The sequence below is a fragment of the Stenella coeruleoalba genome (genome assembly GCF_951394435.1).
Source record: "Stenella coeruleoalba genome assembly, chromosome: 1".
NCBI classification, from domain to species: Eukaryota; Metazoa; Chordata; class Mammalia; order Artiodactyla; family Delphinidae; genus Stenella; species Stenella coeruleoalba.
Window position 1 is genome coordinate 85,833,946 of NC_137169.1, and position 25,290 is coordinate 85,859,235.

The window sequence follows — 25,290 nt, forward strand, 5'->3', positions numbered from 1 at the left end:
AACAGCATGTCAAACTAAGTCAGCATAAAATATTATAGAATTGCAAAGAGAAATACATGAGTCTACTATCATAATTGGAGACTTTAACAACCCTCATCAGAAATGGACAGATCCAACAGGCAGAAAAAGTAATAATATAGTTGAACTCAACAACTACATCAATCAACTGGACATAATTGACATCTACAGACTGTATCCAACAACAGGAGAATGCACATTTTTCTCAAGCTCACATGGAACATTCACCAACACAGAACACATTCTGGGCCATAAGACACATCTTAACAGATTTAAAAGAATACCAAACATACAGTGTCTGCTCTCAGAACACAGTGTAATTAAACTAGAAATCAATAACAGAAAAACAACTAGAAAATTGTAAAATACATGGAGATTTGATAACACACTTTTAAATAACATATGGGTCAAAGAAATCTCAGGAGAAGTTTAAAATATGTTGAACTAAATAAAAATGAAAATATAACTTACCAAAATTTATGGAATGCAGTGAAAGCAGTACTTAGAAGGAAATTTATAGTATTAAATACATATATTAGAAAAGAAGATCTAAAATCAATAACCTAAACTTCCACCTTAGGAAACTAGAAAAAGAAGAGCAAATTAAGCAAAATTAGAGAATGACAGGAATTAATAAAATTGAAAACAAGAAATCAATAAAGAAAATCAATTAAACCAAAAGCTGGTTCTTTCAGGACATCAGTAAAATGGGTAAGACTCTAGCCAAGCTAACTAAGAAAAAAAGACAGAGGGCACAAATTACTAACATCAGAAATCAAAGAGGGGACATCACTACAGATCCTACGTACATGAAAAGGATAATAAAGGAATACTAAAAACAACTCTATGCCCACAAATTTGATGACCTTGATGAAATGGACCAATATCTTAAAAGACATAAGCTGCCAAAACTCACACACAAAGAAACAGACAATCTGAATAGGACTGTATTTATTAACAAAATTGAATCAATAATCAATAACCTTTCAAAACAGAAAGCACTAGGCCCAGAGGGTGAATTCTATCCCCTGGTGAATTCTACCAAACATATAAGGAAGAAATTATACCTATTCACTACAACCTTTTTCAGAGTTATCCTCTGAAGCAGAGAATACTTCCTAACTCATTCTGAGGCCCGCATTACCCTAGTACCAAAACAAGACAAAGACATTATTAAAAAAGAAAACTATAGACCAACATTCTCATGAACATAGATGCAAAAATCCTCAACAAAATATTGGGAAATCAAATCCAACAATGTATAATAAGAATTATACATCATGAGCAAGTAGGACTTATTCCAGATATGCAAGTCTGATACAACATTCAAAAATTAATACAATCCATCAACAGGCTAAAATAGAAAAATCACACAATCATATCAATAAATGCAGAAAAAGCATTTGACAAAATCGAATACTCATTCACGATAAAAAAAAAAAAAAAAAAACAAACCTCTTGGTAAATTCGAAACAGAGGAGAACTTCCTCAACTGGATAATGGACATCTACAAAAAATCTACAGCCAACATACCTAATGGTGAGAAACTTGTAGCTTTCCCACTAAGATCAGGTGCAAGTCAAAGATATCCCCTCTAAACCACTTCCTCTCACCAGTCCTTTCCAACATCGTAATGAAAGTTCTAGCTAATGAAATAGGAAAATAAAAGGTAAACAGATTGGGAAGGAAAGAATAATGCTGTCTTTGTTCACAGATGATATTACTGTCTATGTAGAAAATTGGAAAGAATCTACCAAAACACTCCTGAAAATGATAAGCTATTACAGCAAGCTTGCAGAACACAAGGTTAATAAACAAAAGTCAACTGCTTTCCTCTATACTTGAACAAAGGGAATTTGAAATTAAAAACACACTGTCATGGGGCTTCCCTGGTGGCGCAGTGGTTGAGAGTCCGCCTGCCAGCGCAGGGGACACGGGTTCGTGCCCCAGTCTGGGAAGATCCCACATGCCGCGGAGTGGCTGCGCCCGTGAGCCATGGCTGCCGAGCCTGCGCGTCCGGAGACTCTGCTCCGCAACGGGAGAGGCCACAGCAGTGAGAGGCCTGCGTACCGCAAAAAATAAAAAATAAAAAAAATAAAAACACACTGTCACTTACATTAGCAGCCAAAAAAGTGAAATACTTAGGTATAAATCTAATAAAATATGTACAAGATCTATACAAGGAAAACTACAAAACTCTAATGAATGAAATCAAAGAGGAACTAAACAAATGGAGATAAATAAATGATCCTATATAGAAAGGCTCAATATTGTCAAGGTGTCATTTCTCCTGAACTTAATCTATAGATTAAATGTAATCCAAGTCTAAATCTCAGCAAGTTATTTTATGGATACTGACAAACTGATTCTAAAGTTTATATAAAAAGGCAAAAGACCCCACAACACCCAACACAATATTGGAGAAGAAGAACAAAGTTGGAAGACTGACAGTAACCAATTTCAAGACTTACCATAAAATTACAGTAATCAATACAGTGTGGTACTGCCAAAAAATAAAAAAGATAAATACATCAATGGTACAGAACAGAGAGCCCAGAAATAGACCCACACAAACTGATCTTTGACAAGAGAGCAAAGGCAATACAATGATGCAAAGACAGTCTTTTCATCAAAGGGTGCTGGTAAAACTGAACATCTATATAAAAAAAAAAAAAAATTAAAAAATAATCTAGGCATAGACCTTACACCCTTCACAAAAATTAATTCAAATTAGATCACAGACCTAAATATAAGAAAAACTATAAAACTAGAAGATAACATAGAGAAAACCTAGATGATCCTTGGGTATGGCAATGGCTCTTTAGATACAACACCAAAGGCACTTATGAAGAAATAACTGATAATCTGGACATCATTAAAATTAAAAGCTTCTTCTCTGAAAAGACAATGTCAAGAGAATGGGAAAGCAAGCCTCAGACAGGGAGAAGATATCTGCAAAAGATTTATCTGAGAAAGTACCATTATCCAAAATATAAAAAGAATTCTTAAAACTCACAATGAGAAAGCAAACATCCTGATTCTAAAATGGGCCAAAGATCTTAACAAACACTTCACCAAAGAAGATATATAGATGGCAAATAAGCTTATGAAAAGATGTTCCATATCATATGTCATCATGGAAATGCAAATTAAAACAACAATGAGATACCATACATAACTATTAGAATGACCAAACTATGCAACACCAAATGCTGGCAAGGATGTAGAGCAACAGAAACTCTCATTCATTGCTGGTGGGAATGCAAAATGATACAACCACTTTGGGAGACAATTTAGCAGTTTCTTACAAAACTAAACATACTCTTACCATATGCTCCAGCTATCACACCCCTTGGTATTTACCCAAAGAAGCTGAAAAATTATGTTCACACAAAAACTTGCACATGGATATGTATGGCAGCTTTATTCTTAATTGCCAAAACTTGGAAGCAGCCAAAATGTCCTTAAGTAGATGAATCGATAAATAAACTATGGTACATACAGGCAATGGAATATTACTCAGCACTAAAAAAGAAATTAGCTAGCAAGCCATGAAAAGGCATGCAGGAATCTTAAATGCGTAAAAAAAGTGAAAGAAGCCAATTTGAAAAAGCTACAGGCTGTATGATTCCTACTATATGACATTCTAGAAAAGGCAAAACTAAGGAGACAGTAAAAAGTTCAGTGGTTGCCAGGGGTCTAGGGGAGGAGAACGATGAACAGGCAGAGCACAGAGGATTTTTAAAGCATTTAAATGTACCACTCTGGTGGGAGATGCTGATAATGGGAGAGGCTATGCATGTTTGGGAGGTAGTACATATATGGAAAATTTCTGTACCTTCCCCTCAATTTTGCTATGAACCTAAAAATTCCTATAAAAATCAAAGTCTTCCTTCCAGAGTAAGTCACTGGGAGAACAACAGAAGTTGGAGCAAAAAGGGTAGTGTTGCAGATTGTACAAGACTGTATTTTATCTAGATTGTGATGGGAAGACAACGAGAAGACATGCCGTATTTTATGTTTCAAGATAATAATAATATGGGTTTTTTAAGGTTTTGTTTGTTTGTTTGTTTTAAACGTCTGAGGAATAGGGGAAAACAAGGAGACCATATAGGAGAATACCTAAGTTCAATATTGCTTTAAATCTGGGCAAGAGATGGTCACATTGGAGAACCTCTATCTCTCAAACATATATACCCATAATACATTTATTAAAGAACAAATGCCTGCTCCTGTCACTCTGAAACTGATATTGGGTGCTGATACAGTTTTAAACCCTAAAAGGGTTCTAAACCATTTTTAGGGTTTAGAACCCTAAAAGTTCTAAACCATTGAGGCTCCAGAGAACACTTCTCTACATCTTCCATCCTATCTCCTTCAAAAAGAGAGAATAACATGAATAAGTGTGGGTATGTCATTACTGACATATGAGATAAAAACTGCTTTGGAATGAAGGGAGGATTTAAAGGCAGAAGCCGTTAAATAAACAACAGAGAATTAAAGTCCTTCCTTACAGATAGCATAAATTCAATACTTCTTGTATCATTTTCTAGTAGTGCCAAGAGTCCATTGACTTGATTCTTTCCATCTCCTAATTCATAATTCCAGAAACACGTTATTGTAATTGTAGGGAAACAAAATTTGCCACCCCAAAATGTGTTTCTTTGGCTTGAGGATTATTTTAGGCTGATTGCTTTAAAGAAACAAAAGGCTCAGGAAGAGTTTTTAACCTCCTCCTCTTAACGGCCAATTAAAATATTTTATAAAGGGCCTGGTCCAGAAGGAGCACTATCACCAGAGATATCCACAAAGAACACGAGCTAAGTGTGGCCCAGGGCCTGGAAAGGAATGTGTTTTTCCTCCCCCACACAATCCTTACAAAATCTGCACATGACAGCCAGTGAGTAACTAGTAATATTAAACAATCCATATTACTGTTAATTTGTATGCATATATAGAGCTAGATATAATATGTGAAACATGATTCTTTAGAGTACCATATACATGAAAACTAAAGCTTATATTCAAATTGATTTATTTTTATCAAATACTAATATTTGATAATATTTACAAAAAAGTTCAATATAAATTTCAACTTCAGTTAAATATTTTGATATTTAATAATTATAAATTGTTTTACTTCATTGAATGATTTTGTTTATATTATTTTATTATACCATTTTAATAAATAATGTGAATATTTTAGAAAAAAGTTTTAAATATATGAAAATAGTTTGTAAATGTTTAAATATTTACTTTAATTTACATTTTAATGAAATATATTCAAATTGGTATATTTTGAATCAATTCCATTATATTTTAATCCTTTAAAACATTATTACCACTAGAATACAAATTATATGGCATCTTCAATTATCACAACACAGTTTGTTTCTGCTGAAACAAAGGCAAGAAAAAATAAATTTCATAATATAAATATAGTAATTTTATAAACTACACACGTTTATTTTATTACTCACCTAAGCATCACCAGCCCACCAACAGAACAGCCATGTATAAAAACCATATTTTTCAACTTTATCATGAACATGTATTTGTTAAAGTTGGGTGCTAGAATATAATTTTTTAACACTTTTTTGTCTTGCATTATAGCTTGTAAATATTCAAATATATGAGATGTGGGCCTCTACTTGTATTCTTGCCTGAGCCAAACAAATGTCCAGGCCAGGGTAACAGCCAGAAGACCAGGTATGGTTGTGCAGTTGTACACATAATTCTAAGAGAAACCATACCCACAGATCACAATACAGATGAAGCTCCCATGAGGTGGAGAAGGTGAGAAGTTGTCTTTTCTGTATATATTTTGAAGGTAAAGCTAATTTATTAACAGACTAGATATGATGTGTGGAGAAAATAAGAAATCAAGATTCAATATTTTTGGCCAGGGGAATTAAGTGGATAAAGTTATCTTTTACTGAGACTTATCTGGCTATTAAAAAGAAAAAAGTTTAGGTAACTGTTAAAAAAAACAGCTCCCGACACTTTCTATGTATTTTCTCTTAAGAGGAATGACAGAACAATAATACCTACCATAGAAATACTTCACCAAGGTGGTAAGATAAATGTCAAGTGTTTTGAGTTCCTTGGAGGAAAATATTCTATAAATGCAAACTGGAACTGCTATCTTGATATTATTTATGATAGTTTTAAAATGATTTCTTGAGTATATATTCTGTCTAGATTCTTTTCTGATGCCAACACTGTGTTAACAGTTCCAATGAAAGACTCAAATACAAGGCAAATCTCAGAAAATTTTTTTATTTTGTCAACATTACTGTTTTCAGCACTTCAGCACTGTTTTCAGCATTACTGAATTTTACTGATCTTTCACATGTAGCTTTCTAGATGTTTATTCCCATTATTAAAATATCTGTTTCTATTTTTTAATTAATAATAAAATATTTTTATTTTTCTTAAATTTACTGCCCTTACAACAGTACAATAACATTACTGCTTTGAGACAATTTTCTGTCAGATATATCAAGCTGCTGAGTATAATTAGATCACTCTTTTGAAAATTAGTTTCTTTGGAAAACTTGATTTGAATTTTGGGCAAACCCAGTAAAACTTGCCTAATGATATATTGGTAATGAAAACAACTAAAAAAAGGTGGGTAAATGTAACAACTGTTCCTATCTTGTCTCAGTTCAGTACAAAAATATTCCAAACATTTACTTTCTTCTTGCAAAAACATAAACATGTTTTTATATATTCTGAAGTGTGCTAGGACTTGCAGATGTCCAGTTTCATCCCTAGGTGTTAATAGTTTACTTACTAGCTACATAACCTGGACAAGGAACTTAACATCTCTAATTCTCAGTTCCCTCACCTTTAAATAGGAATAACGCTAGCACTTACATCACTGAATTATTGTGAAAATTAAGTAGGTGTTGTTTAATTTCTTCTTCTAAAAGGGTGCATAGTAAGAATATACATTTAAAGGCCTTCATATGCTGGTCCGTATTATCCTGTCTATTCTGGTAATACTATAGTTATCTGCAGTTCATTGAAAACATGTCACTGCTTTATAAATCTATGAGGCTACACATGCTGTTCTTCTGCTTGTATTGCTTCCTTTTCCCCTTCTCTTTCCTGCCTGGTTAAAGGCCTGCTGTATCTTCAAGATTCAAATGACCCATAATCTTCTCCAGTTATTCCTCGTATTCCCTCCTGGCAAAGGTAACTTCTTTAATTATCCAGTTATTTATTTCTCAAATATTTATAGAATGTCCAATATTATCCAATGTTCTAGAATTTTTCTATGCTTTAGAATATCTATTCAAGATTTATCTTAAAAATATAATTGTTTTTATTTTGACCTTTACTCTTCAACTTTCTACCATTGGTCCAAACCCAGTTTGTTGAATGAATGATAAGAAGACTGAAATGCCACCATTTCTATTTATTTCTGTTTGAGGGATTAAATATTTGTTCAATTGATTCATAATATTTCCCACTCAAAAGATTAAAACTAGGTTACTATGATGACATTCATCACAAAGCAAGCAATGTTTCAGGGCTGGACAAAATATACTATGAACTGTTTTTCCAAGAAGGTATAAGATAAATGCAGTAAAAAGGAATAATGCTTTTATAGGGGAGATAAGTAAGGTGTTCAAAAGAACACTTTCAGTGAAAAAATTACAACCTATGATATTTAATCTAACAAAGCTTAGTATACATCTGATAAAGCCTAAACCTTGCATCGCAGATAACTTGTCCAATATATACCCGAAGTTTGAGGCTTGATAAGTTCTTTCAGCCTTTTTCTGGGTTGGAGTGAAGTTATCTTCTCTTCCACTTTTTTTTTTTTTTCGCCTCTGCCTAGAAGCCATTCCGGTACAGCCAGAACCACAGAACGTGTAACATTACCAGTAATTAGCAAGAAGTGACTTTACCACTGAATGTCAATAATAAGAGAAAAAATCAGCAACAGTGATAGCAAAATCTATCAAGGATGAATATAATAGCTAGCAATCGTTGAGTGCCTACTATATGCCAGGCACTATGCCAGCTGGGAGAACAATGGGCCAAGATGGCACCATAGCTGGTATTTCCCACCGTACATCAGTGCTACATTCCATTGATGTCTGTTGCTCCCTAATACGAATATGGATACCTTCTTGTATCCCTATTATGGTACTCAATATGTATTTAATGAATGATGGATGGCATTTTATTTAATTTTTTCATCCCTTTCCAACAAAGAGTGCTGTTCATTCTTCCTAAATAATTTTCACAATATCTGAAGAATCTTTAATCCCTTTCTCTTTATTCCCATAACTCCCACCTTTATTGATGTACCTAACTAAAAAGTAAGTTCCAAATTAACATTCTAAGGATTACTCATTAATTTTAAAACATTACTTTTATGATGGTAGTATCTTAGTCCAAATCATGAGTTTATTGCCCTAAGAAAAACATCCAAATCCCTAAAGTGTACTTAATTTTTTTTCACAAGCTCAATCCAGTCTTCTTTTCTAGACATTTTCACCTCCACCCTTCCTTCCAAAACTCTTCTTCTATTGCTCTCAGGCATGAATCCCTTCTGGAGCCTGAATTATCTACTGGATTTTTGCCTCCCAAACATACTATGCATATTCCACATTCAAAAATCTGTTCTCCTTGATGGACCTCCTGGCCCTCTTCCTTTTACTCACTCTTTTAAATCCTCCCCTACTAAACCAAAATATGGCAAGAACCCAAATATGATAGAAAAGTTATTCCAAATATGTGCAAGAAAAACCACCACACTGTCAAACTTTCTTAGGCAGAGCTGTGGGGAAATGATTTGGGTAGATTACTTGTTGATTTGCAGCTTACAAAGCTGCTGGCTTTAAAGCCAGAGAGTATAACTTTAAAAAGAAGGCATATAGATATAGATTTAGAGATAAAGAGAGATAGATAGGTTAATATAGAGGTACAGATATAGATTCCAATTCTCAAAACACATGAGAGGCAATTTAAAATGAAACATGATAAACCTAAAAGCAAATGGATAGAAAATGGATAGGATGAACTAATAGATAATAAGGGCAAAGGTATACCATAAATACTATCTGTATTCTTACTGGAGCTCAGGGAGGAAAAAATAGAAGTAATCCAAAATAACCAACTACAATTACTTCATGTAACATGGAAATAAACTAAGAATACTACATCTGTATACATTTTGTCTCTTATAGAATAAGGAACACTGAGAGAGTTTATGATAAAGGGTCTATTTAATCATGAAAATCATATGGTTATATCAACCTGGATTTGTTTACCAAATACCCAAATGGATGAAGCGGGTCAACTGTATGGTGATGAGTGGTAACTAGACCTTTGGTGGTGATCACTTTGTAGTGTATAAAGATGTAGAACTATAATGTTGTACACCTGAAACTTATATAATGTTACATACCAATTTTACCTCAATTTTTTAAAAGTATATGACATTTGAAAAAAAATCACACTTAGGATAAATAAATGTAGTATCAGTTTACTCAATTTTTACCATCTGTAAATTATGACAAGATGTAAGAAATCCTAGATAAATGTCTTATCATCTGAACCTGAGACATTCCCCATATGCACATAAAAATAAAATAATAAAATAACACACCATTTAGTGAGCATTTACCATGTGCTAAGCTTTGTATTATACCCTTTTAAAATTCATTAGTTTATTTACTCCTCAAAATAATTTAATTAGATTGCTATAATTATTAGTATTTCCATTTTTTATTGAAGGAAACTAGAGCTAGCTGATAGAAGTGAAGAATAGTACCCAAGGTCAAGTTAGTAAATGCTGAGACATAATTTGTACCCAGGCAGTCTGTCTCTAAGTGGGAGCTAATTACATTACACTCTACTGCTTCACCCAACACATACAATTTAACTATCTTTACCCCTTACTCTGTTTTTCTTTTCCTACTTAATTATAATTTTCATATATTCCCTAAAACTAAAACACCCTTTTCTAAGTCATTAGAATTTGATATATACCACTGTGCTCCTTAGGATTTTTTGGTTGTCTATACCTAAAATCTGCTTTAGGTAGTTTAAGCCAAAAAAAGAAGACTATATTTGGATACAAGAGTATCTCACAAAACACAAAACTGCAAAACTCCCCTGATGAAAAGCCATGAGTAACCCAGGCAGCCTTTTTATCTACATCTGCCTCAATCTTCTCTCTCTTTAGACTGGCTTTTTCTGCTTTTAATATAATTGGCAGGTGGAAAATGGCCACCCCACAACAACCAGGTTTCATTTTTTTTTCTACTGAAACAACCTAGAATGAAATGTTATCTCTTGTCCCAGATTTCTAAGACAGAATCTGCTTTTCCTGGGTTGGGTGAGTTTTCTCAATCAGATTCAGAATCTGACCCTAGAATTGGGGTCACAGTCAGATGGTGCAAGTATAGTTTCAACGGCCCACATCTATGCATCTGTGAATTGGGGGGCAGATACCCTCAAAAGCATACACCACAGTCATATTTATTCCAGAATTTATGATAAATATTTGCCTCTTGTAGAAGAGAATCCTATAACTAAGGAACATAAAAACTATAGGGAACTCAATCCTAAGAAGTTGTACATGAAGGCAATCAGAGTATGCTATCCCAAAATATGCTACTTTATTCAATTTTTAAAGATTATTTTGAGCTGAAGGCAATTAAGAAAAAACAAGTGCAGAAAGAGCTCTTTGCCCTCCACTATCTGTCTAAAAGCAGGACATAAACTTCCCTTCCTGAATGCGTTCCTCCTCCCTTCTCCTGAAGAACAACCCTTATCACTGGAGACAGAAAGTTGACACAAAGATGCAAAAACAAACCTTACTAAAATAAGTCCTATCAGCCATTAGTTTCCCCCATATACTTACCTTCCCACAATTAACCACCCCTAGAAGTCAAATCCGTTTTCCTTTGGTCACTTCTCTACAATATACTGCCCTTTGTTAAAATGATATATAAGCCCATGAGTCTAACTGCTTCTTTGAGTCTTCACTTCTTATCTATGAAAGCCTTCATGGACATAAACTGTTAACATCAAATAAAATGTGTACACCTTTTCTTCTATTAATGTTTTTTGTCAGTTTAATTTCATAGACCTCATATATTGAACATAAGAAGAAAAATTTTTTTTCTCTTTTACATAAATTATAAATATGGATAGATAGATGATAGATAGATAGCTATAGAAATATACAGATATTTAGAGCTACATCTTCAAATGCTGATGTTGAAGTGTTAACCACTGATCCAATCTGCAAATCTTGAATAGATACTAATGTTTTCAGGATCAATCCTATGCAATGTTCTGGAGAATAGGTTAGTAAAATCTAAATAGATATTAGAAATTCTGAGAGACTAAAAAAGGAAATATTCCATTCTGTCTTATTAAAGACTACTGAAGCAAAGTATAACCATGCATAGGATATAACACAATTTTTGTTTTTGTTGTTATTAAAGCAACTCAAAAGAAGTAACACTAAAATACCCTGGTCTAAAGAAAACAAAAAAATGCAATGCAGTTAGGATGTTCCGATCTTGACTGAGTTATATAAAACTCCAAATAAACTTCCATAATGGAGGACTATGACAGCAGAGTTTCACATCTCTGCTCATAGTCAATTGTAAGTGTGTGACTAGAGGAGGATCTTTTTCAAGCTATTTCTCTATAGTCCCTGATACCCAGAGTGCATGCAATATTAATGTTCTAGCTTGAGTATACAGCATACACCAAATCCTCACTAAAAGAAAAGCTCCTCAATTCCTAATCATTTCAATAGGCTCTAATGTAATATTTCCTACATTGGAAATCACTGCACTTTATTTAAGGAAATCAGTTTGGCCGAGTGAGCTCTGTGGAGTGCAGCCTGCACAGACGTCAGTTCAAAGGATCAGATGTCAAAGTGCTCCCTCTAATGTCCCTTAATCATCACTCTGATTAGCGCTTGAATAGGACTGTGATTAAAAACGTTGCTGCCATTGTCTACCTATTCAGGCGCCTAGCATTCTACGTGGGTTCCACCGATTAGTGTTTGAATAGGGGAGCGATTAGAAAGACAGCTGCCATTGTATGCCCATTCAGAAAACAGCAAAACTCGCATATTTATTTGTTATGAGCACCAAATAAATGTTTTGCAAAGGTAAAATATACCATTAGGCTCTAAAGACAATTTAGCTGATTTCTTTAGTTCAGAGCACTCTATTTTCCCATATGCAAAGTTATTTCTTATTTGCAAATACAGTAATATGCTTCATTAATATCTTTTAAAATATACATATCCTGTTTTTATAGACATAGTCTTAACACATCTGCTTTATTATATACTACTTATTGACCTACAATACATCATATAATTCCAGTTTAGTATTTATGACTATGCAAAGAATTTCTATATAAACAAACCAAATCAGTTTGGTTTCAGATCTTTTGGATTCTCTTCTCAATATTCCTGGACTAATATGTAATCTATATGAACAACTTCTCCAAAGAGAAACTTCCTTGTCAAATGGTTAGAGGAAATGTTTCACTCTCGGCCATTTTAAGGGAAGAGAAACATTTCAGGTTAGCACTTAGTTCCCTACAGGGGCTCACACAACAGAGCATTGGCCAGGGCGAAATCCCCATGACAACGAAGAGCTATAGACTGGTGAAACTGGGCAGGACCAAGGTGTCATGATGAAGCTTTTTGGAGAGTGCAAAATATGGTAAAAAAAAATTCACAGGAAGATAATTCATTCCAACTTCATGGATATATTAGGCAGTGCTCAGAAAATCTGGTACCTCCGTTCTTTCTCTCTCTCTCTCTCGCTCTCTCTCTCTCTCTCTCCCTCTCTCTCTCTCTCTCTCTCTCTCTCTCTCTCTCTCTCTCACACACACACACACACACACAACTTGCTGCTAAGAAATTTCTCGGCAATACAGGAAATGTCTGCTCTGTTTTCCATTACCGTCCTTAATATCTTCCTGTTTATTACCCTTCCACATTCTTTCCATATTTAGTTACTTTGTTCTGTATCCACTATCATTATGGATCTACATATGTAGTAACAGAAACAGATCTGGGAGCATCAACCCATCAATGCTACACAATGACAGTTATAGAGGATTATATATATATGCCAGGAAGTGTTTTAAAGTGTATAGGAAGTGTATATAGTACGCAAATTGACTCATTTAATCCTAACAACAACTATATCAGGTAGATGCTGTTATTACCCTCATTTTACAGAAGAGGAAATGGAGGCAGGAAGAGATTAAGGAATTTACTCAAGGGCACATAGGTAGTAAATGGCAGAACCAATAATTGAACCCAATTAGTTTATCTCTGTAACTCACTCTTAAACCAACCTTTCTGCTGATAGGTCATCCCTTCAGGTTCCACTGTCTTCTTTCATAAAAAGCCAACCTCAAAGATAAGGCAGCTAGCTTTAAAGGGAAAGATTTCTTTCTTTTGCTAATAAAGCTAACTGAAACACACCTTACTCAGAGGAAAGTTTTTTCCAGTTCCATTTAAACCCTGACTAGATAACTACACTCCATTCTAATTAACAATAAAGTTGGTTTAAAAAAAAAAACAACCAGAACTGCCACTTAACTACTATAAAATTTCACTCCCACTTAACTATTATAAAATTTCAAACTAAAGAAGAGCAAAATAAAAGTAACAGAGCTGATGGCTGACAATTACAAATGAGTTTAATTTGTGTGTCACATGGACGTGGAGAAAGTTGTGATCAGTCTGAAATAAATAATTAAAGCAAAGCTTTCTTGTAACAGCCTCAGGAAATCAAGAGTTAACACTTTTCTTCTTTTTAGCCAATTAGCATTTTATTACATATTTTGCCTGGAGAATAAATCTCTGACAATACTATTCTAATTCTATGTGTGCAATAAAGTGCCAAGGAAACACATACTTTCAAAGACAGAACCTAATATATGGCAAAATTCCAAATTCTAGCAGGTAGCAGAGTGTGCTTTCTTAATGAGATGGTATGCACTTCTCTCAATGAAAGAATCAGCATAAAGAACTTTTCAATAAATGTTATTATTAATATCATTACTGTTATTGTTACTTGTACTACTCCCCTCTGATCTCTTCTGTCTCATCACTTGGTACTTCCCCCCATATTCTACACAGCCATGCAGCACTAAAATTGTTAAAGTATCAATATCGTTAGTTCAATATCCTCCCTCATCTTAGGTGTCTGCAATATATAGTCTGTACTCTGGTGGGATCCTTCTTCTTCTTTCCTTCCTTCATCTACATTTTCAACTTAAATTCTGTTTTCTCAGAGAGAAAACAGAATTTTCTGTTTTCTAACGCTAAATTCTGAGACTAGGTTACATACTTCAAGTCCCATGGATGGCAATACTCACAACACTTGGTTGTGAATGAGTTTAATGCCTGTTCGAATGACTGTAAGCTGTCAGGGCAGGAAAAGCATCTGTCCCTTTCCCCACTTTTCACAGTGGTTGGCAGATATTTGGCCTTCCATTAATATTTGGTAATTAATTAAACTGTACAACTCAGATTTCAAGCAAATATACTATGAATATTAGTAAAATAATTTATCTATAGTAGTGTTGAGGCAGGAGGTAGATGGGCCCCCCCCTAGGGTAAGCAATTGGAGTTTGTCCCCTGTGGATACTCCAAGATGAGAATAGCATGACAAATCGAGAGAAGAGGCTGGGCCCTGCCCAGATAGAAGATAAGAGACCATATATTTCTCACTCTCGAAGTCAAGGAGACCTTCCCGACCAGAAGCTCCTTGGATGTCAAAAGGGGAGTTATGCCAAGCTACCCATAGGTCTCTTCGGTGGAATCCATCTTGGCTGAGAGATGCGTGCACACACGGAAGGATCCTGAGATATACCAAATATGGACTCTGAGCCAGGCAAATCAAAATGATTGGCCAAAGGAAACCTGGAAGAAATGCCCATAAAAGCGATTTAAACTACCACAAGGGCGCAACCCTCTCTCTGTGTCCGCCCATGTGTCTATCCACACGTACTGTACTCTTTTTTCTCCTAATAAACACTTCACTTGTTTCACTACTTTCCGTTTTTGTGGGAATTCTTTTCTGCAAAGCCAAAGGGCCAGGGCCTTGTCACTGACCACTGGTCTAGTGGCTAGAATTCGGTGCTCTCACCGCCATGACCCAATCTTAATCTCTGGCCAGGATCAGAAACCCTGCTTCTAGTCGCTGCAGACCAAGGCCAACCAAGATCAGTGTTGTATAAATATGGAAAAATGTGATGCAATGTATTAATTATCTAAGAGAGGTCAATGCTATAAAAAGTACCTTATTTCTAGCCATTTGGATCAATGCCCAAAAATGTTCAAAAGATGCTCTTTGGAGTTCATAATTCATATATAGACAATGGAAACCAATCAATGATTTCATATTTTAAGTACAGATTCAGAGTATACTTTGTATTCTTAAAGAAATTGAGATTGCCCAAAATTCTTTAGAAATTTGTAACTAGACTTTAAGACTTCTACCAAAAATGCCCTTCCCATAAGTAGTATGCTACTATAGTAAAATAAATACTGGTTATGTGTCAAAATTCATACGACTGAAGACTCCATCCCAATTTCAAAATTACAAGGTTTACATATGTCTAAATGACCGTGCAGCAAGAGTTTAGGCTCAGAATCCCTGTTCTTCTTAAAGTTGTATATTCTGACAACAGGATTTTTAGGTAGTCACATTTCACAGTACATTTTAACTCTGTAAAATTTTCCCTCTGCTGAACTTTTAAACTTGCATTTTCTTTAAAGGATTAGTTTTTTCTAGTTTATGTCTATCTTAACACACACATAAAGTTAATTACTAAATTTATACAGTAATAACTTCTAACCTTTGTTAGAAGTATGGAAGAGATGATCCAATAAAGATCACTTAAAATACACCTATTTAAAAATAAACTTATTTTTCGAATCCATTACAATGTTCTCAACAAATGCAGCAGGATAACTGTTCTTAATAGAAATGGTAAAACCATACCAGATTAATGATTCCAAAAAATCCGATAATATATGCAGTAGCATTACTGGGAAATTAATGTAAGGACCAGGGAAGCCCACCCAGTGAGCCAGCTAGGATTTCTGGGGCCACCTGTGCCATCCAAATCCATTTGAGTCCCTGCTGCAGGTTGGCAGTTGTTACCCAAGTTTAAACACTCATGGGGACATTGCTGGGTCCCAAGGCATGCTGGTACCTCCGGCACAGTGCAAGCCTTTGGTTGGCAGCAGTTTTCAGGGTCAGTACTATGGTGATGTAAGTGAGGTGTCCATGTCACAAAATTTAAGGAGACACTCACTCTCAAGAGTCCTGCAAGTACTATCTCAGCTTCCCAACACAGGGTTCTGAATGGCTTTGCCTGGCCTAGCCCTTCTTTCTTAGTCTCTCCAACCCAAAGTAGGAACTTACCCTACCCTAACTTCCCACCCCAACAGACCTCATTTGATACTCTGCTGGATGAAGGATGGGAGATAATCACCGATTCTGTTAAATTCAAAATCAGACTTTGTGGGATACGAGATGTTTTACTGTAATTTTTGTCTCCTTCCTCCTAAAGTTTACACATGTTAGGCAGCTGGGCCACTGGTTTTCATTTCTTAAAGAGAAGAATGTAAGTGCAGAAAGCAGCGACACAGAGATTTTCTGTGAGACTTTGGATTTCAGAAGTCAAGTTTTCAAGGAAACTGGAAGAACTTGGGTGATTGACAGTGTGGATTTAGGAGGATATGTGTGATGAGTTAAAAGCAAATTTTTTCCTTCACTCTTACCTTCCCATCTAAACTATATAAATATTTTAAGAATGGAAAAACAAAATGAGGATCAAAAGGAAAGGGAAGGGTCCAGGAATAATGGTCGATCCAGAGAAAGAAGCTCAGTTCCTCAGGCTGGATACAGGGGGAATGACAAACCCTAGCCAGGTGCGTGGAAATCATGAGCTTGGAGAACCTGTCACCCACTAACTAGATGAAGCCCTGGGAAAAGGTGACTAAACCGTGAAGTTCCCCAAGCCCCTGTGTTGAGAAGGACGTTAGAATGATTGTCATGTGTTCGAGAGTGACTTCAAAGTAGAAGAGAGGTGAGGGACAGGAAGGGACCCGGTGAATGGGAATGAAGGATGACTCCACATTCCCCGTGATGGTTATTAGAAGAAAGATGTCATGAAGAATCAGCAGGGCTCAGCTCACCTATCACACTTGCCACCAAATCCCCAGAAACTCATATATTAGCTCAGAGAAATAAGGGGGAGTGGGGGGACAAACAAGGAAAAGAGAATTCTGAAAGTGACAGTGACTAAACTTCTACTCTTAGAGAAGTTCAAACTAAAAATTAAGTTCAGTTATAGGAAAATAAAGGAGGTTTTATTTCCTGCATGCCTGAGTTTCTAGTCTGATATTTGTATTAGGTATACAAACCATGTATTTTTCAACTATTGAAGAAGGCATTAAGTTGTAAAGAATCTTGGTTTTGGTTACTTTTTTTAATTCCAGAAACTCCTTCAGGCATTGAGTCTATTTTTGGAAGAAAGCTATTGTCAGCAATCAGGAAAGCAAGCTCAAGCCTGAGAAGCTGTTTTAAACTATGGTGTAAGAAGAGGCCAGTGCAGAATAGGATTGCTTTCTTACTGTGACTCTGGTCAAAAGCTCATTTAATTTTGGAGCTTAAAAATAAAAATTCATATTGTGAATTTGATATGTACCAATATTGGGACCTGCATTCTATGTCAAGTTTAACAGAGCCAAGTAGCTGGGGATCCAAGCTTCCACCTTCCCTTTCTGAATGAGATTGGTTGACTAATAACTTTATTAACTACGTGGATTTCATCTCTTAATAGTCATGTAAAATTGAGAGGGAAAAATGGACTCAGCAGATAAGGCAAGCTAGAAGGATAATTTCCAAAGTACAAAAAATAGCCCCATTCGGTAATCGGGTATTAGAGGAAAAGCACACTGATCTCTCCTTCTTTGTAGGAACTCTCCCACTACGCTCCTCTGGTTCTCATCTCACCCATCATAGCACTTCTTGGCTAAATTCTCATCTCTGCCTGCCCTTGCCTGGTGCTCAGTGCCAAGCTGAGCCACAATGGAGCCTGAGGCAAAAGGAAAGAAGTGTGCTTCCATATACACATTTTATATATTTTTTGTATTATTTATAGATTTTGTATGATTTTTGTATTATTTACCTTGATTATTGAGTCTTTTGGTGCCTCCTTTACACTCTTCACCTGAGGCCTGTGTCTAACTCCCCTCTCCCTAATCCCTGCCCAAAGTCTAACCTCCATATTCTTCCCACTCCACACACCCTTCCTGGGTAACTCTGCCCACAGGCCTTTAATTACCCACATATATTCTGATTACTCAAAACTCTTCATCTGCATTCCTGACCCCGTTACTGAGCTTCAACCTTTAAACTAAACAGGATGACACACAGGTACAAGAAACTCAAAAGATCCCAAACTGAATTCACGATTTCTCTCAATTTATCGTATGAACAATTAAGTGTACACATAAAGTCAACTCCCAAGTCATATTTATTTTACCTCCCTGTTATGGACTAAATGTTTGTGTCCATCAAAGTTCACATGCTGAAATCCTAACTCTCACTGTGATGGTATTAGGAGGTGGGGCCTTTGTGAGGCTTTTAGGTTATGAGGGTGGAGCCCTCATGAATGGGATTAGTGCTTATAAAAGAGGCTCCAGAGAGCTCTCTCATCCCTTCTGCCACGTGAGGGCACAGCAAAAAGCCATCTATGAATGAGGAAGCAGGCCCTCACCAGATACTAAATCTTCCGGTGCCTCGATCTTGGACTTCCCAGCCTCCAAAAGTATAAGAAATAAATGTTTGTTGTTTAAGCCACCCAGTCTGTGATATTTTTGTTATAGCAGCCCAAACAGACTAAGACACCTCCTATATATTCAAGCTTATCCTCTCTCCTACATGCTCCCCGCCCCTGGTCTCCATGATTTGTCTTCCAGCCTTGCACATCAGTCCCAGAGACCTGGCCTCCCATCTTTCTCGTTGAACCCATCTTCTACACTGAAAGTTAGACTGATTCTTCTCAAGACAAATCTGACCAACTCATACTGATAATTAAAATTCCTCCAGGGTTCGTCCTTTGAAAGAGGACTATATGTTGATATTTCTGTCTTCTTCTAAAGAATGTGAGACCTTCTTGGCAGGGTCTATATCATGTTCATTTTTATTCCAGAGTGCTAAGCAGCACAATGCCTGGCCCATTGTAAACAGGCAATAAATGTAGAAACAAAGTAGTGACTAAGATGGTGAAGCTCACCCAGGGAAAAAATAAATGATTACCAAAACCTACATATTACTTACTAGAAGAAAAAAGTTCAGTGATTTATTTTTATTTACTTATTTTAAATAGTCTACTTAAAGAGCTCTGGTACCAGACTGCATGGATTCAGCCTCTAGTTCTACCATTTAGTTGTGGACCCTTAGACAGGTTTCTTAAGCTTCCCTCATCTGTGAATGGAGATAAAATATAACACCTCACCAGGGTGGTTCTGAGGCTAAAAAGAGTTACTTCATAGAAAGCACTTTGAAATATACCTGCAGTCAGCAAATTCTTAATATACATTATGGTTTATTTTTATTTGTATTATTTTACTTTGAGCACCTACTACGTGCCATGTGTTTAAAACAAATTAGCTAAAATTCTCAAAACATGTCAAATAATTGGTTGTCTTTAATTGCCTTTCCTTTTTATTTTCACCCAGGGTAAGTTTTCTGATTTGTAACATTTTCTGCTCTTTAAAAACTGCTAACGGAAAATGAGCACAAAATATTTATGTAATTAAGACAGTTCAACATTTTCAAAAATGGCAAAAATAAACAGCAGTTATAGAACACCTGCTTAAAAGATACTGGAAATAACTGTTTCGTGCTTCATTAACCAGTAAAAACACATTTGCCAGTTTAAATTCCCTACTGAATTCAGAATTTCTAATTATTACTAGAATAGTATTAACTTGGCAAGGAAAGAAATTCCTGGGTAAAAAATTTCAGAATTGCCATTCTTAGGGTACTTCTACAGGCCAAAACAGATGCCTATTTTCTAAAAAGCCTATAAACAAATATTTGTTTATTAAAACTAAATGTGATTTAATTTAATAGACAATTTTAGACTACTTATTTTGCATATTTTATTCACCTTTGAGTGGCATTCAATACAGTGCCTAACATACAGTTGCTTCAAGGACCAAAGTGGAAAGAGAGACAGAGAGGACTCTACCCAAATAAACCCAAACCACAGCCCCAATGCAGATATGCTAAGAATGATAAAGCAGTAATTATCTGAGTCAAACCAAAACAGAGAATTGTAAAGCCAAAAGCAAAATCATTAGAAAATAAAACAAAATAAACACGAATAAATAAAGCCTTTCTATTTGGTAGTTGGGGAGTTGGTTCAAAACGAGCTCTTTGGCTGCCTTCAGAAATGATGTAAGATTACTGGTCACAAATGTGACCACCACTACAATCTACATTTTCCTTAACTTTAACGTATCTATTTTCTAATCATCTTATTCGTGTTTTTTAAGGAGGCCAGGTAATACACTGGATAGGACACACTAGATTCAGATAACCAGAATTCTAGACACGGCTCCAACACTAAGTAATTTCAATGAGTTTAAGCAAATAATTTAACATTTTCAGCATAGTCAGTAAAATGAGGAAACAGATCAGTATAATGAGGAAACAAATCTGGGTTGTCCATTCACATCATGGTAAAAATCAAATGCAATATGCAAAGGGACTCTGGAAACTGTATATAGCACTATACAAGAAAACATGTGATCCTTATGTCTAGTATGTAAGGACTATGTAAAAGAGGGGTCATATTCATTCAACAGATCTTTAGTGAGCACCAAGGGTTCATGAAGCTGGGGACGCAAAGAAGCCAAGAAGTCTAAAGAGAGCTTGGTAGGGTGGCAGGTTAGAGTTTTAAATAGGGTGGCTGGAGAAGCCCTTGTTGAGGTGACAACTGTACAAAGGAAATTATGCAAACTCCAAGTAAGCTAGAAAACCACTGAAAGATTCTGAGCACAGGAATATTAAAAGGATTTCTCCGATGAATTATTATGAAGAGACTCTACCAGGAAAGGGCATAAGCATGGAAACCATTACAAAGCAACTGAAATAATCCAGATGAAAGATAATGATGATGGCTTAGAAAGGTTGGTAGTGGTAGAAGTGGTGAGAAATAATCAGATTCTAGATATATTTGAAGCCAAAAGGATCTTCTACTTAGGTATGGATGGTGAGAGAAATAACAAAATCAAGGACTCAGTATTTTGCTCTCAGAGAAAGGGTGGATGGACATGACTCCAGGAATAATACATTTTGGAGGTAAGATCATAATTTGGATTTTCAGTATGTGTACACTGAAATGGCGATTAGACATTCAAGTGGAGGTATTCATTAGGCATTTTGTTATAGAGGACTAGAATTTAAGAAAGTGGTCCAGGCAAGAGATATAAATGCAGGAGCCATCTGTCTATACATGGTATTTAAAATGAGGAGACAAAATGTGATCACCAACTTAAGTGAGTCTCTAAAGAAAGAAAGAAATATCTGAGCCCTGGGCACTCTGATATTTAAGGGTGAGAAGATGAGGAATAACCAACAAATACGCTGAGTGAGAAGGAGATACCAATAAGGAAAGAAGAACACCAGGGAGTCTAATGTCCTGGAAGTCAAGTGAAAAAAATATTTCAGGAAGAAGAGAGTGACTGCCTATGTCAAGTACTGCTGATACAGGCCACAATTTGCTCTTAATTTAGCAATTTAAAGTTCGTTTTCCCTAAAAGCAAAATTTGAGACAGGGATTTGGGTTCACGTGATTATGGAGTGACTGTTCTTCAGGAAATACCAATACAAGAGGGGTGAAGCAGGGTAGGAAAAAAAAAAAATGCTGAGCAAGCATTTGTCAGTGATAGTGTCTTGTCTTAGTCAAAGCTACAGGGCAAGGATCTGGAGCACAACTGCCCATAGGAGCTGTCCTTACCTTGAGGCAAGCAGGCTGGCTTCTTCTAAGATACTGTCTTTCTTTTTAGTTCTCAGAAGGTTAATTATGATACGTCTTGCTATGGATTCCTTTGTGTTTCACAGAGGCTTTTGAATCTGTAGATTTACGTCTCTTGTTAAATTTGGGAAGTTTTTAGCTATTATTTCCTTTTGGGGTATTTTTCAGCCTCACCCCGTTTCTTCTCTTCTTGATAGGGGTAGAAGTTCAGTGGTCTCACCACTGACACCACAGAGGGTGACTGGGGTTGTGGGCTGCATTGGTTACCGGCTAGCTAGTGGGTATGAAAGTCCTGACTCCCTACTCTTTCACCCAGCAGAAGGATTGGAGCATCTCATCCTCTCATCATAAGATGGAAGTCTAGGCTCCCACTCGGCCTTTATGAATGCATCAGGATGAGGTCACAATTTTTTTTGTTGTGTTTGGCTAGATTAAAGCAGTTACTGTTGAAAAGTCTTCTGTTGCTAGACTGTTCCTTTCCTGGTATTTTGGCTAGAGAGAGCAGACTTTGTTGAGATCTGTGTACATGTGTGTGTGTATGTGTGCGTGTGTGTGTGTGTATCAGTTAGCATTTCTGGTTTTCCAATTTCTTCAGCTCCAAGGCAGAAAAAAGAAAACCCAGGGAACTCATCACTGTGTCATGTTTCAGGTCCATATCCCTAGCTGGCTGGCCTTCTCTTCACTTTTCAGAATCTTCTTATGCTTGTTTTACCTATAAGGCTTTTTGGTTTAGATGAGTGATTATAAAACTCAAGTATAAAAACTTATCAATTCAAAATAAATCATATCTTGTGGTGATACTTTTATTCATGCACAAAGAGAATAATAATGAAAAGGAAAAAAATGCATTCTTTAATTACACTGAGGATAACTTTCAACTCTAGCTCCATATTTCCCCTTGGGAATATTATTTCACTGTTCTTTATTAATCCAGTGTATCACATAGAGTTTTCAAAATGGTTTACATCCAGAGCAATATATCTGCTGTTAGAAATTGAGATTATTTTAACATATATTTAAAGCTTTTATTTTTCCTCTAACACTTGCTCATTATAGAAAATTTGAAATATACAAAAGTGCTAAGAAAACAAATATAATTACTATTAACATTTCATTATTTTTTTCTTTGTGAATATGTATATAAGTGTGGTTATGTAAAAGTGCATACAATCATTCTTAAATACAGTGCTGTTTCGTGCCTTGTTCATATAATATAGATTGTAAGTATTTTTTCAGATTATTAATTATTTCAAAAGTAATTTTAATGGTTGCACAATTTACCACTGAATAGATCGGCCCTAATTTACTTAACCATAACCCAATGGTTGGAATTCAGTAGGTTTTTTCCCCCAGATTTTTCTCTACAAATAATGTTGGGATGATCTTCTTTCTATTTAATTATTTACCTACATTCCTAATTCTTTCCTTAGGATAGTTTACTAGGAGATGAATTACTGGGTGTAAGTGTTTGATAATTTAAAGGTATTATTATGGACTGAACTGTATGTATATCCCCTCAAATTAATTTATTGAAGTCCTAACCCCCAGTAACTTAGAATGTAACTGTATTTGGACAAATTTGGAGACAGCCTTTAAAAAGGTAATTAAAATGAGGTCATCAGAGTGGATCTTATCTGAGATATTGGTGTCATTGTAAGAGGAAATTTGGACAAGTACAGAGTGAAGACCATGTGAAGACACAGAGAAAAGACAGCCAGCTGCAATCCAGAGAGAGGCCTCAGAATAAATCGCCCCTGCTGACACCTTGATCTCAGATTCCTAGCCTCCAGAGCACTGAGAAAATAAACTGTTCTTTAGGCCACCCAGTCTGTGGTACTTCGTTATGGCAGCCCTAGCAAACTAACACAGGTATTAACAAATATTGTCAAAGATATTGCCAAAGATACTGTCAAATTGCTTTTCTAGGAATTTGTGCCAATATATATTTAATAGAGAAAAACACTTCTCACTGTATCTTTGCCAATTACAAAAAATAGGATAATATTGGACCGGCCAAAAAGTTTGTCCGAGTTTTCTGTTAACACGTTATGGAAAAACCCGAATGAACTTTTTGGCCAACCCAATATACACCACTCAGTTTACAGGCTAACATTATGGAATGAAAATGCTAATTTTTATAAAATAACAATAACAATAATAATAATGGAGAAAGCCTCTCTTTCTAAATAAACAGTTTAATAATCTATAAAGGGGACCTTAGAGAATTTATCTAATTTAATCTAATTTATCTGGATCACATTTAAAATGAGAGAGTTAGACTTGATAATCTTTAAAGGCATTCTAAGTTTGAAAATTATGTGATTCTTTTTTCAGTGTCCTTCAATTGTTCACATCATTATACAGGAACATGACTGATAGTTGATCTATTCCTTGATCTAATTTGGACCACATTAGTGTCCTTCCAGAGACCTCTACTAGAAATGTCATAGTAGAATGCAAAGCTCACAGAGCCGGAGCAAGGAAAACTGAATTTCAAATCCAGATCTGCTAGTAAGTGGCTGTGTTATCATCTCAAGTCATGTTGTTTCTCCGTATTTCTATTTCTTTTTTTACTCAAAAAACTTTGCTGGTTGATCAGTGACAGAAAGATTAAATATCAGATAAAAACAAATGCACATGAGCACATACCCTCAATTCCTATCCTCAAAGAGTTTATATGTAGGAAAGAAGTGCATAAAAATAAATTAAAATCATTGTATTAAATAGAACATATACACAAGGTACCAAAAGAGCTAATGTTAAATAAGCTAATACTATTAATTAGCTCACTAGTTACTTTGAGAAAATTAATTTTGGAGAAATTAATTTTGGGAAATCAGGTAAAAAGGAAATTGCTTTCCCAAACTTAAAGATTTATACCTCCTAAGACAGCATTTTAAAATTGCTTTCAAGGTTGTACTTAATCCTCATTTATGGCCTAACAATCCCAGCCCAGTAATCATTTCATGGGCCCAATTAAATAACATTCTAGCAACCAGATCTCAGATTTTTGCACCTATACCTCACCTGGAACTATGAGATGCTCATATTGAATACCTAATGTTCAAATATTCCCCCAAAGCATATTTTATAACAGTTTGTATACATTAGTATACCCTTGTTCAACTGAATTATATTTATAACTTTGAAACTCTTCTGTATCATTGTATCATTACAAAATGATTTTAA

The 25,290-nt window shown here is 35.4% G+C and overlaps 1 protein-coding gene across 2 annotated transcripts in view; it reads right to left on the reverse strand.

The window, feature by feature from the left end:
* DPYD (dihydropyrimidine dehydrogenase) overlaps positions 1 to 25,290 on the reverse strand; it is an 814,043-nt gene that overhangs the window by 749,603 nt on the left and 39,150 nt on the right. The gene's annotated exons all lie outside the window — the stretch shown is intronic.